The following is an 18,000-nucleotide window of genomic DNA, read 5'->3' as shown; positions in this document are numbered from 1 at the left end:
CTCAACGTCATTTTACATAGCCGTATGAGTTTTGAGGGGATGCCAAATTCAGACATAGCGGCGTATAGGCAACTCCTTTTAGTACTGTCAAAAGCGGCTTTAAAGTTGACAAATAGGTGGTGAGTGTCGATCCTTTTCTCGCGGGTCTTTTCCAAGATTTGGCGTATTGTGAATACGTGGTCTATGGTGGATTTGCCAGGTCTAAAGCCACACTGATAAGGCCCAATCAGTTCATTGACGGTGGGCTTCAGTCTTTCACACAATACGCTCGATAAGACTTTGCAACTTATGCTTAGAAGGCTGATCCCGCGGTAGTTGGCGCGAATGGTGGGGTCACCTTTCTTGTGGATTGGGCAGAGCACACTTAAATTCCAGTCGTCGGGCATGCATTCATCTGACCATATTCTGCACAAGAATGGATGCATGCACCTTATCAACTCCTCGCCGCCGTACTTGAATAGCTCAGCTGACAGGCTGTCAGCTCCAGCAGCTTTGTTGTTTTTCAGCCGCGTTATTGCTATACGTACCTCGTCATAGTCAGACGGTGGAACGTCGACTCCGTCATCATCGACTGAGGGCTCGGGTTCTTCTTCTCCACAACTTTCCGTGCTGCAACCATTTAGTAGGGCGGAAAAGTGTTCCCTCCATAACTTAAGTACTCTCTGGACATCGGTTACTAGGTCGCCATTATTGTTCTTACAGGAGTACGCCCTGGTCTTGAAACCTTCCGTAAGTCGCCTAACTCTCTGGTAAAATTTTCGGGCATTCTTCCTGTCGGCCAGCATTTCTTCGCACTCACGTATTTCGGCCTCTCTCTTCTTATTGCGGCAAATACGTCTCGCTTCCCTCTTCAGATACCTATAGCGGTCCCACATAGCGCGTGTTGCGCCCGATCGCAGCGTGGCCCTGTAAGCGGCATATTAAAAAAAAAAATACGCCTTCAATATTTGAAGGTCGCTGGCGTTTAAAACATTGTGTACAAATACGAGTGATATATCCTAGCAATAGACGTCAGCTTGAGCCACAGCTGAGATCAGCTCTTTTCTAGAGTGGCTTAATTTGGTCAAAACAGTGCTTTCTTGACTGAGTGCATTGAATAGTCTCATAGAACTTAGTAGTATTTACTCTTAGGGCCAGTTTTTCAGTGCCAGTTTAAACTTAGATTAAGCAAACTGAGTTTAAATTGAATAGCTGGCTGACATTTGGCTGCACTGAAAAACTGGCTCTTAAATGGTAACATATATGCACAAAAACTTGAAAAATATTAGATTGTTTTTTTTTTTAAATGCAATTTATAAAATTTCGTTTGGATTTCGACACTGGAAAAATTGTTATTATAAAGTTTTAAACATAATTTTAAAAGACTTAAAACTTTAAAAAGTACTGCAGAATGCAAAAATGTGCTAGAATTTGTTTGCGTCTTCGTTAGCATATTCGTGTGCAGACTGAAAAAATGGCTAAAAATATGATCCGAATGGTAAGTTGGCTTTGGTTTTTCTTTTATTTCTAACTAAATAAATGAAATTAGTTATTTTGCAGAAATTACCATGGGGCCGACGGCAACTGTTAATAGACTAGCCGATTTGGGTAGACAGTAGTGTACAACAGCAACATTTAGCCCAAAATTTAGTTAAGCTGGGGCCAATTCTGGTTCTATGAAACTGTGAAGTGAAAATGAAAATTCAATGTCAGTAAAAATTTTATTTTTCCACTTTATCGTTTCGTTATATCTAAACGAAATTATTGTTTTACAATAATAAATTTTTTTAAATATAATTTACATTTAGACAGTGGAAATATTTTAATTATAAAAATGTATCACATATTTTTGAAGATTTTCAAAGCTTTAAAAAAATACTGCAGATCACAACAATGGATCCTATGTATGAATAAAAAATAAGCAATTGCTTATTCTTAAAATGTCAGACCTTTTACTCGATTTGTTCAAACAAGGTCTGAAATTTTAAGAAAAAGCAATTGCTTATTTTTGAGTTAGTTTATATATTCGTTTGCTGCCTCAAAATGGCTTTTCGGCCATGCGGTGGAGTAAATTGAAAAAACGCTTCATGGGAAGCCAGACCAATTCTTTTTATTAATAATTGAATAAATTTAATTTAGCTCATTTCTACTTTCCGAAAATTTCCGATGCTGCTGATTGCTGCAAGGATTATTTAGCGAATTGGAGCATAATCAGCACAATATATGCACATACATGTATATTATTTCATAGATCTGAGGGTCAGCTTAGAAATACGTGATGAAAATTATTTAAAATTAAAGTAGGTAAGTATTTTTATTTATAACGTAAAAGCGCTATCTGATCCAATCTGATAAGTATATTTCCCCTAAAATTATCCCATTTTATTTACTCACTCTTTGTCTTTCGTGAAAATATATATTTCATCAAAAATTTTCAGATATGTACATATATTTTAAAATTTTTGGCTTTATTTTTGTTTCCTTTTAATATTTAATTACATACTTTAATATTGTAATAAGCTTAAAACGAAAGAGCACAGCAACACTTTTCTGTTAATCTTGAGTATACAAAACCCTTTTTTGTTAAAATTCGGTGCTGCACAAAATCCTGGCTTTTACATTTTCCATCAAAATACCACTTCGCAACCCTGGATTTTCCCGAAGCGTTTCGTTCGGGTCGTAGTCTTGCAGCTTCGCGTTAATCGGCGTTGTTTGCCATTTTGGCTGCCATATTATTCACACTGTCATCGCCATATTGAATACCATGTCAACTATCCGTCAACCCTAATAGGGCATTCGCACGAGGCGATTTTACAGGCAACAAAAGTTGAATGCGGAGTTGAATGAGAAGTTGAAAGTGAAAAAGTTGCTATCCCTATTCAGACGAGGCGATTTTCAATTCAACACGAATAGTTATTTACATTATTTAAAATGAATTTAAATCGCAAAATTTTATCAATTGGCGTAAATTTGGTAAGCCAAGCGTTCGTAGAAGTGCTTTTAGCGAAGCTGAAAGATAAAATAAGAGTAAAAAGTAGAAAAGAAGAAAAAGTATGTATACAGAACAGTGTTGGCATTTTTGGTACAATTGTACTTGTTTGATACAATTTCATTTACAATATACTTTCCTACTACGCAGTACGTTTTAGTACAATTTTGTAATCAATACTAAATATATATAGCTCTGAAAATTCACAGCAAGAAATTTTTTGTGTTCTCTTTGGTTCGCCTGTTCGTATTTACCTTTGTAATTTTGAAAAATGGCTTCAACGAACCAGTATAATATAGCCTAGTCAAATTTTTAAAGAAAATTTTCGATACTAAGTTTTATTAAAACAAAATGTCGAAGTCAGCTTCATATAGAAACAAAGTCTTCGTTAGTTATAAGAAGAGATTTTCGTAAATATAATACCTTTACGGCACTCACATATTGACAAGATTTTACTATTTATTTTATTATTCTCTAATTTTAATTATCTGTTTATAAAATATAATGTATTCTTTAAGAAAAACTGTACAAACCTAAGATTAAATCTTTGCGAAACATCCAAAAACCAACATACTTTCGTAAAAATTTCGAGCCTTATTAATATTCTTTAGTTTTTAGCCCATTCAATTTTAGTATAATAAAGTTCAAGTTTAAAGTAGCTGGGACTTACCGTTGAACTTGGCATTTTTTTTGTCGACGATGATTTTTTTATATGGAGAAAACTAGCAACACCTTCATCAAAGAAATCTTAAAAAACTTAGTTATATTAAAATTTAATGGGCTAAAAAACCGCACGCTCAAAATAAATCTAGGAAATCGAATTAAAAAGCTCGAAATTTTTACGAAAGTGTGTTGGTTTTTTTTTAATGTTGCACAAAGTTTGAACCTTGAATTTGGACAGATTTTCTTAAAGTAGTCTGGTAGTGCTGAAATAGGTTTTTTGTAGAAAAATTTAATTAAATGTATGAAGCAGATTCCACTAATCTACACAATAGACAATGAATTACCTTTTTGTTGGGACATATGAAACATGCCATATAGATATTAAAAAATGAAATAAATGAATATTCACATAAAAATCCGACCACAGAAGAATCTTATCGACAAATATTCCCAAATATTCAAAATAAACCATGGTTTCATTGATATTCCGGTTATATTCAAGATTATAACTATCATTTCACCACGTTTGACATATCGGACTCGATTTTTGCTATAAAGAAAACTATCATTTCCACCCTCAGTAATTGAAATACTATCTTTCCACGACTCGGCACCAAAAAATAAATGAAATAAAAAATAAGGTTCCGTACGTCATGTGGACTGCGCACCTCGCGTCGGTTGGGTGGGAATGGAGGGTAAAAACCGTTGGGATTAATTAATTAAATAAATCCTTTATTCAAAGGGACTAAATGAAGAAATATACAAATAGTAAAGATACAACTGATATAATGCATATAAATTAATCTTTTAAAAATGATTACATTTGTTGCATTTAAAAATTACAGGTTCAATATCTTAAATTGAATTACATTTGGGTTTTTTTTATTTACAATTTTTAGTAATGTTTTCTACTATTTTCTCCAATCAGTCGTGCTAATCATTATATTAGTTACATTTAAAAGTTAGATATTCAATATCGTAATCTAATTACATTTGGTTTTTTAAAAATGTAATTTGTTTGTAAAGTTTTTTACTTTTTTCTTCAATCAGTCTTGTTAATCATTATATTGGTTCGACTTAAAAAATATGTCTTCAATATCGTAATTTAATTACATTTGGTTTTTTAAAAACGTAAATTTTTGGTAATGTTTTCAACTATTTTCTCCAATCAGTCTTGTTAGTAATTTACGGGATTCCCTTAAACTCGTAAAGTCTTAAGCTGCGTAAAACTCGTAAGTTAACGAGGCATTTATGGGAACACCCCGTGGGCTGAGCTCCCGTAGTGAGGACTGGACCCGGGAAGAAGCATGCCTACATTGTCCGGAAGTATGAGCGACTCCGTGAGGAGAAAGTCTCGAATGCTTCCGGAAGTGAGGCCGCTGTCTCTGGAAAAGCCACAAACTTCGATAAAAGGGACGCTGCAACCAAACCCCCCTCTGAGGGCGGTGGCAGTCTGCCGACGAAGAAAGCTGCTCCCCTGTCCGCTGTTGGAAACAACAAGCCGTCGCAATCACTGACGCCCAAGGTGTCGAAGACCGCGAGGCCAGTGTTCCCACGGCTGGACGGGGAGAAGGCCTCGACGTCGGCAGCTGCTATTGCCTCCGGTGGTAGGGGACCGGTTGCACGCACTCCGAAGAGACAACTGTCTGGCGACAAGAAGATACAGCCTGAGCAGAAGCGGGTGAAAACTTCATCAACCTTATGCTCAGCACCAGAGCTCCAGGTAGCAATCATAGACCGGAATCACCCGGAAGGAAAGATTCCGACGGACAAATGGTTGCTCCTGGAGGAAAAGATCATGAGGGCACTACTTGGCGAAATCCAGCGTACCAAAAACAACAACATTGGTGTGTTTGATGGAGCCAAGTGGCAGAAGGGAGTCAAAGTTGTTGGATGCGGTAACAAGGAGTCGTTAGACTTCCTAACAAACTGCGTGCGCAACCAAGATGAACTTTGGGCCAACGCACGACTAGAAGTTTTTCCGCTCTCAGAGGTGCTATCCCGTACGACAGTGCGAGTGTGGATCCCGCCCCCCCTCGTGGAGGACGAGACCTCACTAGCCCTAATCAAATGTCAGAACGTGGATGTCATCCCTGACGACTGGACGATTGTCCGAGGCCGCGCTCGCGACAAGGGTAACGGCAAGGACCTTTGGATCAAGATCGGTCCACAATCCTTGCAGATCCTTCGTCGCAAAGCCGGCCAAATAAGGATATGGCATCGGTCACCTCAGGGTGATCATCCCCGATGCTGAAAGAGAATACGAAAAGCCTAAAGGTGGTGCAGATTAATCTGCATCACTGCAGGGCAGCATCGGAGGATCTGGGCGGAGCAACGAGGGATAAATATGGTGGCTGGCTGTGACGCCAACGCTCACCACACGGCGTGGAGCAGCTCGAACACCAACGATAGAGGTGAGTCACTCTTTAGTTACTTATTATCCACAAAACTTACTATCTGTAATAAGGGTAATCACCCCACTTTCTACAATAGAATAAGGGAGGAGGTTATAGATATAACTCTTGTAACTAACTCGAACCATGTTAGGGTCGACGGCTGGCACGTCTCGACAAAATGCTCTTTTTTTGATCATTGTCGCATCGTATTCTCCATTAACCTGAACAGACCGACATTAAAACCTTATCGAAATCCTCGTAGGACAAACTGGAACAAATTCAGCCAGTTGGTGTCTGGAACGAGTCCACCGTACACGGTGGAGCCAATTTCAGTGGACCAACTGGAGGAACGGTCCTCTGTCTAACGAAGTCTCTCAACGAATGCTACATAACAACCTGTCCCGAGAGCAAACCTTCCAAGCGACACCCAAGGTGGTGGACGGCCGATCTAAGGCGGCTCAGGATAGCAGCTAGGAAAGCTTTCAATAAAGCGAAGTTCACCAAGAACGCGGAGGACTGGGACGAATATTGTCGCAACTTCAATGCGTTCAAGAAAGAGATAAAGAAGGCAAAGAAGGTTTCGTGGTCCAAATTTTGTGACGACCTCGAAACGACTACTGATGCCGCGCGACTAAGAAGGTGCCTCTCGAAAAACCCGGCTCCTCCTGGTTGTCTGGAAAAGCCAGGAGGAGGGCACACCGAAAGCAGCCTTGAAACACTGGAACACCTTATGGACGTCCACTTCCCTGGTTGCGGTAACGCGGGGGACACAGGAACTCCTGTGACAGAACACCCTAGTACCCACAGGCAAGGCAGTCCAGTGGACGAAATCATCACTGCAGACAAAGTAGCTTGGGCTATCAGATCCTTCCAACCTTACAAATCTCCGGGACCGGATGGGATCTTTCCAGCCATGCTACAACGAACAAGCGCCACGGTAACCCCCTGGTTAACGACAATCTATAGGGCGAGTCTCCTCCTAGGCTATATCCCAAAGCCATGGAGGGAGGTAAGAGTGGTCTTCATTCCCAAAGCAGGAAAAGCGGGCCACAGCACTGCAAAAGATTTTAGGCCCATCAGCCTCTCATCATTTCTTCTCAAAATAATGGAGAGGCTTCTGAGTCTGCAGATCACGCAACGCCTTACTCCTGGGAACTTCAGCGAGGCTCAGCATGCCTACCGTAAAGGTAGGTCGGTTGAAACAGCCCTGCACGAGGTTGTTGGGAGTATAGAGCAAGCACTGAATCACAGGGAATATGCGCTGGCAGTCTTCCTGGACGTGGAGGGCGCCTTTAACAATGTTAATTTGGCATCCATACTCTGCTCCATGGTGGCTGTAGGACTGGACCCATTGATCACTCTCTGGATCGACAATATTTTGAGCACCAGAAATATCAATGGCTCCTTGGGAACATCAGAAGTAAGGAAAACAGCCACACGGGGCACACCTCAAGGGGGGGTGCTATCCCCCCTACTGTGGAACCTCGTGCTAAACGAATTCCTGCTTCGCACATCAAAAGCCGCTAAGGTCGTTGCGGATGACTTAGTCATTCTGGTCGTGGGAAAATTCCTCTCCACGGTCAGCGAGATTCTACAATCTGCAATTAGCGATCTGTCAGGGTGGGCAGAACGAAACCGCCTAGGGGTCAATCCCACTAAAACCGAACTTGTTCTCTTCACCAAGCGATATAAAATAGACAATTTCCGACTTCCGTCCCTCAATGGAGCAAATCTCGAATTGTCAAAAGAAGCAAAGTATTTGGGGGTTATTCTCGACTCTAAGCTTTCCTGGAAGAGGAACACCGAAGAGCGTAGAAAGAAAGCGCTCATTGCGCTCTACTCCTGCAAAGCTACTATTGGAAAAGACTGGGGTCTGCGACCGCAGATAATACATTGGATTTATACGGCGGTTGACACCAAATCCCATCTACTCAACTTGCAAAAGGTGCAACGACAAGCATGCTTATACACAACGGAGGCGATTTATTCAACGCCCCAGGCATCTTTAGAGACCCTGCTGGATATTCCACCTATAGACCTATATGTTAAAAGTATCGCAGCTAAAAGCGCTCTACGACTCAGAGCGTCTAACAGGCTGCGAACAACTTGCAAAGGTCACGCCACAATCCTCGGGAGAGTGGGGGTGGAATACAGCCACTGTGACCATCAGGTCACGGAAATTGACTTCAATCGAAACTTCGATATCCATTTTCCTGACAGAAGTGACTGGGAATTTAATATTGCTCTCAGCGATGACGAAATACCCATCTTCACGGACGGCTCCAAAATGGATATCGGAACAGGATCTGGGGTCTTCTCTCAGGAGTTATCTCTAAGGGAGTCGTATAGACTCCCAGACCACTGCAGTGTTTTTCAGGCTGAGATATATGCAATCCATATGGCGGCAAGGTTGGTGGGCATGATGGACTTAGCTCCATCTAAACTTTCCTTCGTTGTTGACAGTCAGGCGGCTATCAAAGCCTAAGGGTCGGCAACGACTAACTCGGTATGCGTTAAAGAATGCCGAAGATCCCTACAAGCTCTACAGCAACACATAATCAATCTCTACTGGGTACCGGGACATTGTGGTGTCCCGGGAAATGAGGAAGCGGACGAATGTGCTAGGAAGGGATCTGAGATGGGGCTCGGGGAAGCGACCCAAATCGTGAAACCCCCCCTGCGATTTCTGTCTTCAGAAGTCGAGAGACTGACCAGGGCAGCTACCAACAGTAGGTGGGTAAACCTTCACACCTGCAGGGTATCGCGATCACTCTGTCACGGCTCGATGAACGAAGAACAAGGAGTCTATTAAGGCTTTCATAGTCAAACGTCAGGCTTCTCACAGGAATACTAACGGGACACTGGACCATTGGCCACATGGCCGCCAGGTTCGGAGCCCCGCATAATGATTTCTGTAGAAGCTGCAGGGATGAGGAGGAGTTAGAATCCGTCCAGCACTTCCTTTGCGAGTGTCCAGCACTTCGAGGAAAACGCCTCAAGTTTCTTGGGGACCACTTCTTCGAGAATCTGAATATCTTGGGGAAAGCTCCTCTGGAAGGACTGCTAGGATTCGCCAGAAAATCAAAATGGTTCGAAGACATGTAGGGATAGGCTTGGGGGTAACCCCCAAGGGCATCACAATAGGCCTCTGCGGCCTCCGAGTGAACTCTTTTTCAGAGCTGCCCGTTTAACCTAACCTAGGGCTGCCAGACGTCCCGGTTTTCCCGGACATATCCCGGTTTTAGACTCTTTGTCCCGGTGTCCCAGTCCAACCCTAAAATGTCCCGGTTTCGTTTAAGTGTCCCGGTTTTCGATTTATACGCACAAATTTTAATAAAAGTTCAAAAATCAATACCGGTGTCATTTGTGAAATAGTTACATCTCCAGATAGTTGGACTTTGCACAAGCAATATTTGATGATCGATATACCCACATATGTACATACGTTTATGTACAAATTGCTCTTCCTAATTAGCATCAGCTGTTTTCCTCGTTTGTTTTTCGTGCGTGCTTCACTTCCAATGAAACTTTTCGCGACAAACTTTATAGAATATAAAAATGTGTGTTTTTAGTATTTTGATTATACTTAGAAAATGCCAAAGAGAAAGTATAAATTCTTTTCGGCTTACCTACCTAGTAGTCTTAACTCTAATGTGGATAAATTTTTTCTCTTATTCCATCTCAATTGACTAAGGAAAGAAATTCGCTCAATATAAGTACAAACGTTAAAAATGACATACACAGAGTTTTACAATTATATTAAGGAAAAGTCAGAAGTTTTGAAACAAGTTCATAGCAACGAAAAATATGACTGATTTTGTGATTGTTGTGTTACATTTACCAAAATGTCCCGGGTTGCTACATTTACTTGTAAGTATGCAACAGCTGCACTTCACCAAAGTAGTTACGAGTGGACTGCACCAGCTATACGTGAACGGACACCCAGGGATGCTAGCACGCCAAAATTACTTGCAACGGCTGCACTTGTTGTAAAACGCTACTTTTTGAATACAAATTATGAATAACTCTGAAACTCTGCAAAGAAATATGTAAATTATTCTATATATTTTATTGTCCGATCAGTTCGTAATTTATTAAATATTATGTTACCAGGCTAGTCTGATCTATGTTTTTACTGCGAATAAAACTAGATTATTCCACTTTCTGGCCCAACGTTTCGCTAAAACATTTTTAGCATCTTCAGGGGCAATTCAGCTTTATTAAATCTGCCAAAAACCATAAAATACAAAGGCATTAAAAAATATAACAACAACAATTTGAGGACAAAAAAACTCACAATATTAAAGAGCTTTGATTTAACACCTAAATACAATGCATCTGTACCATCTTTTGTGGTAGCTTGTCAATACTAAAATAATACACATTTTTATTTGTAATCATAAACAAGAAATGTAAGCGGCCGCAATGTTGTCAGTATCTTCTCTTCTGTTCATTGTCTTTTTCCTTCTTTGCATTATCCTAAGACTTTCTAGTGTGTATCGGGTTGACTCCCTTCTTTCTGTGTCAGCTGTATGTCCACTTGTTATGATGTGTTGTGATAATGCTGTACTGCTTTTTTGTTTCCTTATATCTGCTTCATGTTCGCCTAGTCTAATACCTAAAGGCCACTTAGTTGTCCCAATATACACTTTTTCGCATTCTTCAATTTCATTTCCCTTACATCTAATTTCATACACTACATTGTTTTGTTGTTGGACATCTACTGAGCACTTAGTTTTTGTGTATATAGTCGACAGAGTGTAGTTAGACTTGTAGTTAAGTGCTGTGTTTTGTGATTTTGTTATGCTGTGACCAAAATTGACAGTTAAATTGGGATATATGTTACACTGTAAAATTTCTAAGTAGTTTTTGTTGTGTCTGTGTTCGGTATTGTATTGCGATGGATGCTTGTTTTCATAACTTCTTGATTTATTAATACCCGTATTAAGTTTACAGGGTAATTATTATTTATTAGGATTTTGTTAATTTTCTCTTTGTTAGCTTCGTGGAACCGTGTGTGGCTTATTGCCATTATTTTATGGATGAGGTTTTTTGCTGTATTTATCTTATATTTTGTTGGTTGCGATGAGTAATAATTAATCAGGCGTCCAGAAGAAGTTGGTTTGGAATACCAATCAAGTAAAAGGTCGTGGTTTTCTCTATGTATGCAAACGTCAAGGAAAGGGATTTTTGAGTTTTTCTCTATTTCCATCGTAAAGTGAAGTTTAGTGTGATACTTGTTAAGAATTCCTATTTGGCTATAAATTTAATGTCGATATTGAAGTTTTGCTTGAGCTCCGAGATGGTATTGTCCAGTAGGTTGTCCATGATTATGTCCGCTATTGGGGAAATAGGATTGCCCATAGGCATTCCAAACGTATGTGAATATAGTTTTTTGTTGAACATAAAATAGTTTTTGTCTTTTAGGCAAAATTCTAAAATTTCTTGGAATTTCTTTTTCGGAATATTGGTTTTCTGTTGAACTTGGTCCCATTTGTTCATGACTATTTTTGAGGCTAACATTGTTGGTATATTTGTGAACAAGGACACGACATCAAATGACACTAACAGATCTTCATCACACACACGTATATTGGTTAACTTATCTTTTAGGTTGAAGGAATTCTTAACATTATATTTATCCGAAATTAACATTTTCAAAAACTCCCCGATGTATTTGGACAGCTGGTAACAGGGGACCATAAACGAGGAAACAATAGGACGAATAGGAACATCGAGCTAATGAATTTTTGGCAATCCATAAAGTCTGGGCGCTGTGGCTGCGGTGCATGTGAGCTGTTGCTTTTCTCTAAAGTTAATAGGGCTATTCGCAATCCGGTGCAAATGGGCTAGCATCATTGCATTGCAAATTTGTATTGCAAATTATTTGCAATACACAAACAAAATACACGCATTTGCATTTGCCATGGCTTGGCAAATTTGCAGTACCGAAAATTCATAGTGTTACGATTATCCTCGAAACCTTGAGGGATTACCCAAATATACTCGGGCTCGTATCGCTGGATTGTTAAATAAATGCTAACGATGACCGAATTGTAGTACAATTAACTTTATTGTACAACAAACAATTTACAGTACTTGCTAATACAGTAAAAACACTTTACAATACTTGGTAAAGCAATAACAACGCTTTACTACTTGTTAACACAATTAAACTTATAGCTTGCTTATTCGCAACTCGATTCTCGGCTCACTTTACTTGTAGCTTGCTGAATTGTAACTGTCTCCACTCCGCTGTGTCGTGGCTCTTATATACCTGCGCTCACACTTATGGCAACTCTAGAACGTTCTGAAGTTTATCGCTCATTCTCTTTCTCTCGCTGTTCGCAGTGTTCATCCAACTTCACGTTTCTCTTTGTGGAACATTCTACGTCATTCCTCGAACATTCTGCCTATTTCTCGTTGTTCGCTTTGTGTTGCCGCAGTTTTCGCCACACTGCCCTCCACCTAAGTCTGATCGTCCCGCTCAGACACACTTGCGGTTCCAAACGCTGCAAGCCTTTCCAAGTGGACCACCTTCATCTTGTTTCTTGGTCTCCCAACGGTCTGGATCCGATACACTACGTCATTTAGCCGTTTTACGACCTTATACGGACCTTCCCAGTTGCATTGTAGTTTTGGGGACAAACCTTTCTTTCGTTGTGGATTATACAGCAACACCAAATCTCCTTCCTGGAAACCCTCGGAATTCATCGCCTTATCATACCTGGCTTTCATCTTGTCACTCATAATTTGTGTGCGCTGTCTCACAAGAGCATGTATCTCTCTCAGCTCCTCTTCCAGGATGTTTGACGTCTCTTTTCCAATCCTTCTAGCATCACCAGTCACCCCAAACTTCAGATCACTAGGCAAACGGAGCTCACTGCCGAATATTACCCTTGCAGGAGTTTTACCCGTTGTTTCATGCACTGCTGACTGGTATCCCATCAGGAACAAGGGTATGCGGACATCCCAATCTTTTTGATTCTTGTCCACGACCTTCCGCAAATGCTCTTCCAGGGTTCGGTTGAACCGTTCCACCATGCCGTCTGATTGGGGATGAAGAGCCGTCGTTCGAGTTTTCCGGATACCCAGTATCTGGCACATCTCTTGGAACACTGCCGACTCAAAATTTCTTCCCTGGTCAGAGTGCAGCTCTATAGGTACACCGTATCTCGCAACCCAATTGTAGGTGAATACCTCCGCTACTGTTTTAGCTTTCTGGTTTGGAATCGGGCATACCTCCGGCCATTTGCTAAAGTAGTCCATAACCACAAGGACGTATTTGTTTCCCTGTGCGCTCATAGGAAATGGACCGGCTACATCCATGGCAATCCGCTCGAAAGGTGCACCTGAGTTATATTGCTTCATCTGGCCATGACTTCTGGATTTCGGCCCCTTAGCTGCAATACACTCCGCGCAGTTATCAATCCACTCTGCGACCGATTGCCGACAACCAACCCAATAGAACCTCTGCTTAACCTTCTCCAGGGTCTTCGTGATTCCCAGGTGCCCTCCACTAGGACCATTGTGGAATTCCTTGAGTACATCCGGAATTCTTACCCTTGGAACTACTATCAGGTTGCGGGAGCACTGGCCATCTTCGCTTTCCCATACCCTATGCAAACAGCCAGATATTAATTTTAAACTGTTCCATTGTGCCCAGTACGCCTTTGCGATGGGGCCTTCCGCTGCCATTTGCTCCTTAGTTGGCTTCCTGTCCACCTCCAGTCCATGCATCAAAAGCTCCAGATCTAAATCTTCCTGCTGACACTTTCGTAGCTGTTCTTCCTTCCACTCTTCCGCTGGTGTTATTGTCGTTAGACGGACGTCTATAATGTCCTCTTTTTCCTCAGCTTTTGAGCAGCGTTTACATTCCAGGCTACATGGTCGGCGGGACATGGCATCAGCCTTACCGTGGACACTTCCCTTGCGGTGCTCAATAGCGAAGTCATAACTTTGCAGTCTCTCAATCCACCGAGCTAGCTGTCCTTCTGGATTCTTAAACTGTAGTAGCCACTTCAGCGCTGCATGGTCCGTTCGAACTCGGAAACGTTGCCCATAGAGGTACTTGTGGAAATGTTTGACGCAGTCCACCAACGCTAGTAGTTCTCTCCGAGTTACGCAGTAGTTCCTCTCTGGTTTTCCAATCGACCGGCTATAGTAGGCAACTACCTTCTCCTGCCCATCAATTACCTGCGACAGTACGCCTCCTATGGCATAACCACTAGCATCCGTATCCAAAATAAACGTTGCCCCTGGAACGGGATACGCTAGCATAGGTGCAGTACATAGTCGTTCCTTCAGAGTCTGGAAAGCCTCCTCCTGCTCCTTGTTCCACTCGAAGGCTCTATTTTTCCTAGTGAGCTCGTGGAGGCTATTACCAACGCTGGCGAAATTCGGAACAAATCGGCGGTAGTAGGTGCATAGCCCAAGAAAACTTCGTAGTTCGTGCAGGTTCCTAGGTCTTGGCCAATCCTTTACTGCTTCTATCTTTTCCTTCGCAGTACAGATGCCCTCCGCTGTCACCTTGTGCCCTAAGTAGTTCACCTCCTTCCTGAACAGTGAGCACTTTTTAGGACTTAGCTTCAGACCAGCGCCAGCTATCCTCTGGAAAACTTCTTCCAAATTGTTCAGGTGTTCCTCAAAGCTTTTACCCAATACGATAATGTCGTCTAGATACACCAAACATGTTTTCCAATGCAGTCCTTTGAGCACATGGTCCATAAGTCGTTCAAAAGTGGCAGGAGCGTTGCATAATCCAAAGGGCATCACCGTGAATTGCCACAGACCGTCTCCAACGCTGAAAGCTGTCTTCTCCTTATCCTCGTCACTTACCTCCACTTGCCAATAACCGCTCTTAAGGTCGAGTGTTGAGAACCACTTTGTTCCAGTCAACGAGTCCAGAGTGTCATCGATCCTGGGAAGAGGATAGCTGTCCTTTTTCGTCACATCGTTTAGTTTCCGGTAGTCTACGCAGAACCGCATTTGACCATCCTTCTTCTTCACAAGTACTACCGGCGAACTCCATGGACTCGTGATGGTTCAATCACACCACTCTCGCTCATTTCGTTTATTATTTGGCTAACAGTTTCACGTTTGGCAAGTGGAACACTCCGAGGAGCTTGACGGATTGGCCTTGCATCGCCAGTATCAATGCGATGTTTCACAACGTTAGTCCTGCCTGGTTTGTCGCCATCCTTGTCGAATATGTTGCAGTATCTTCGGAGAAGTTCCTTAGCCTTGTGCTGGTATTTTTCTTCCAACCCTTCCGTCCATGCATTAATGTCTTCCGCAATGTCATTCTCACCAATGGAATCGCCTTCAGGTAACTTTTCGCAGTTGAAGATTGCCTCTACCTCTCGACATTGCCCCAGTACAGTTCCTCTTCGGAGTTTGACTGGTGATTTGAACTCATTGAGCACTCGAACTGGGATGCGTCCATCCTTTCGCATCTTAGCCAGGGTTTTACCAATAAGTACGTCCGGTGTAGAATTTTGTGTCGCTTCAACAACCCACAACTTGTTTGTCCCACAATCTCCATCAATCTTTGCCCACACAACTGCTTCTGACTTCGGTGGAATCTGTTCGCTTTCCTCTAGGATCACTCGCTTGCTGCTGTACGGACCATCATACCCAAACCTAAGGGGCACTTCCATGTTGTCGTACGTCATGATCCTGTTCTTCATGTCGATCTTCATACCTTGACCAAATAAAAAGTCTAATCCAATGATGACTTCATCCATAATCGCCGCGACTATGAACTTGTGTAACACCGTCACATTCCCTATTGCGACTTTGCATGTTACCTCTCCTACAACTTGGGTTTTCTCATCAGTTGCTGTCCTCAACCTTGCTCCAGGTAATGGCCTTACATCTTTAGTGACCAAATCAGATCGAATGATGGAATGTGATGCGCCTGTATCCACAGTTAGTACTCGCTCATGTCCGTCCACATATCCACCAACAGTAACGTTGCTCGCCTTTCTGCCAATTCGCGAGACGGAGATTATGGGGCATTTAATTGCGGGAGCCAGCGTGCGCCCCTTGCTGCTGGCTCGTTTTAGTTTAACTACTGGTCGGAGTTGGGCTCGTCATCCTCAGTCCTGCGTTTACGTACTGCTGAACTGTTTGACCTGTTGGAACCGGTCTTACATTCGCGTGCGAAGTGGCCTGGTTTTCCGCAACTAAAACATTTTCTAGCACCATCCTTCCTCTCGGTTGCACCAGGAGTATTCTTCCCTGCCATCGACTTGAGTGTTTTCAGGATCTCGTTCATCACGTCAGGTGTTTCCACTTCTACTCGATGGGCTTTGTAGGCTGGTCTACTTAGGAGTGCTGCCGTTTCACGTGTCTGAGCATACGAGACCGTTTCAGCAAATGTTGGCTTTTGCATACGTCTCGCGCTTGGTATACACGTCCCACATTCCGTTGATGAACCTCTGGATTTTTACTCTTTCGAGGTGCTCACCAGATGCATCTCCAATTGCCAAATGAGCCAACCTTTCAACCTCGGAGGCGAATTCCTGTAGAGTCTCGTTGGATTTCTGGCAGCGATTTTCCAGCTCCATCTGGTAAATCTGTCTCCTGTGCTCGCTACCATAACGTCTTTCCACTGCACCCATTAACGCATCGTAACTGTTCCTTTCACAATCGGGAATAGTCTGCAAGATTTCCGCTGCAGGTCCTTTTAATGCAACGAACAGTGCAGCGGATTTATCCTCCATGCTCCAGTGATTTGCTGTAGCTGTCTTCTCAAACTGGAGCTTAAAGACTTGGAAAGGAATCGTGCCGTCAAAGGATGGAGTCTTTACTTTGGGCGCGCTGATCGAAGAAGGTGGGCGATTCAACTGCATGTCTCGGAGGCGACCTTCCAACTCTTCTACCTTAGCCTCGACTTTCTCCTGAATTAGCTCTTCGATTTTATCTTGTCGTTCCTCGATTTTATCCTGTCTCTCTCTGAGTTCCGCGTTATCTTTAAATAAATTCTCTTGTAACTGAGTAATCTTTTCATCTAGCTGCGATGACATGTACGTTTTCTGTGCTTCCAGCTGCGAGGACATGCGTGTTTCCTGCACTTGCAGCTGGGATTAAATCTGTGATGACAGCTGTGATGACATCTCTGACATGCGTGTATCCTGTACTTGCATCATCTGTGACATGGCAGCCAATAACGTATTCATGTCCATAACTGTTGATGACGAAGGAGCCTTTTGCTGTTCTTCAACCTTCCCGGATGTCTGTTGCACATCCTTCGACGAACATGCAGCCTCATCCTTCTGTTCGTCCATTGCGGATGTATCGTCGGGTTTACCTTGGAAGTCGTATTTGTCCACGTCGATGCCTTCAGCTTCCATAGCCTCTCGCAACCGGGATAACAATTCCACTTTTCTTCCGGAGGTGGCCAAATTACGCTTTTCCAACTCCTGTTTCAGCTCCTCAATCTTTGAGTCCTGAATTTTCGCCATTTTCAGTAGTTTATCCTTCGGGATTTATTTAACAATCCCACTTCTGACACCAATTGTTACGATTATCCTCGAAACCTTGAGGGATTACCCAAATATACTCCGGCTCGTATCGCTGGATTGTTAAATAAATGCTAACGATGACCGAATTGTAGTACAATTAACTTTATTGTACAACAAACAATTTACAGTACTTGCTAATACAGTAAAAACACTTTACAATACTTGGTAAAGCAATAACAACGCTTTACTACTTGTTAACACAATTAAACTTATAGCTTGCTTATTCGCAACTCGATTCTCCGCTCACTTTACTTGTAGCTTGCTGAGTTGTAACTGTCTTCACTCCGCTGTGTCGTGGCTCTTATATACCTGCGCTCACACTTATGGCAACTCTAGAACGTTCTGAAGTTTATCGCTCATTCTCTTTCTCTCGCTGTTCGCAGTGTTCATCCAACTTCACGTTTCTCTTTGTGGAACATTCTACGTCATTCCTCGAACATTCTGC

Source organism: Rhagoletis pomonella, unplaced genomic scaffold, assembly GCF_013731165.1.
Source record: "Rhagoletis pomonella isolate Grant_MI unplaced genomic scaffold, Rhpom_1.0 Rhpom_scaffold_00001, whole genome shotgun sequence".
Classification (NCBI taxonomy): Eukaryota; Metazoa; Arthropoda; class Insecta; order Diptera; family Tephritidae; genus Rhagoletis; species Rhagoletis pomonella.
Note: the sequence above shows the minus strand (reverse complement) of the source record.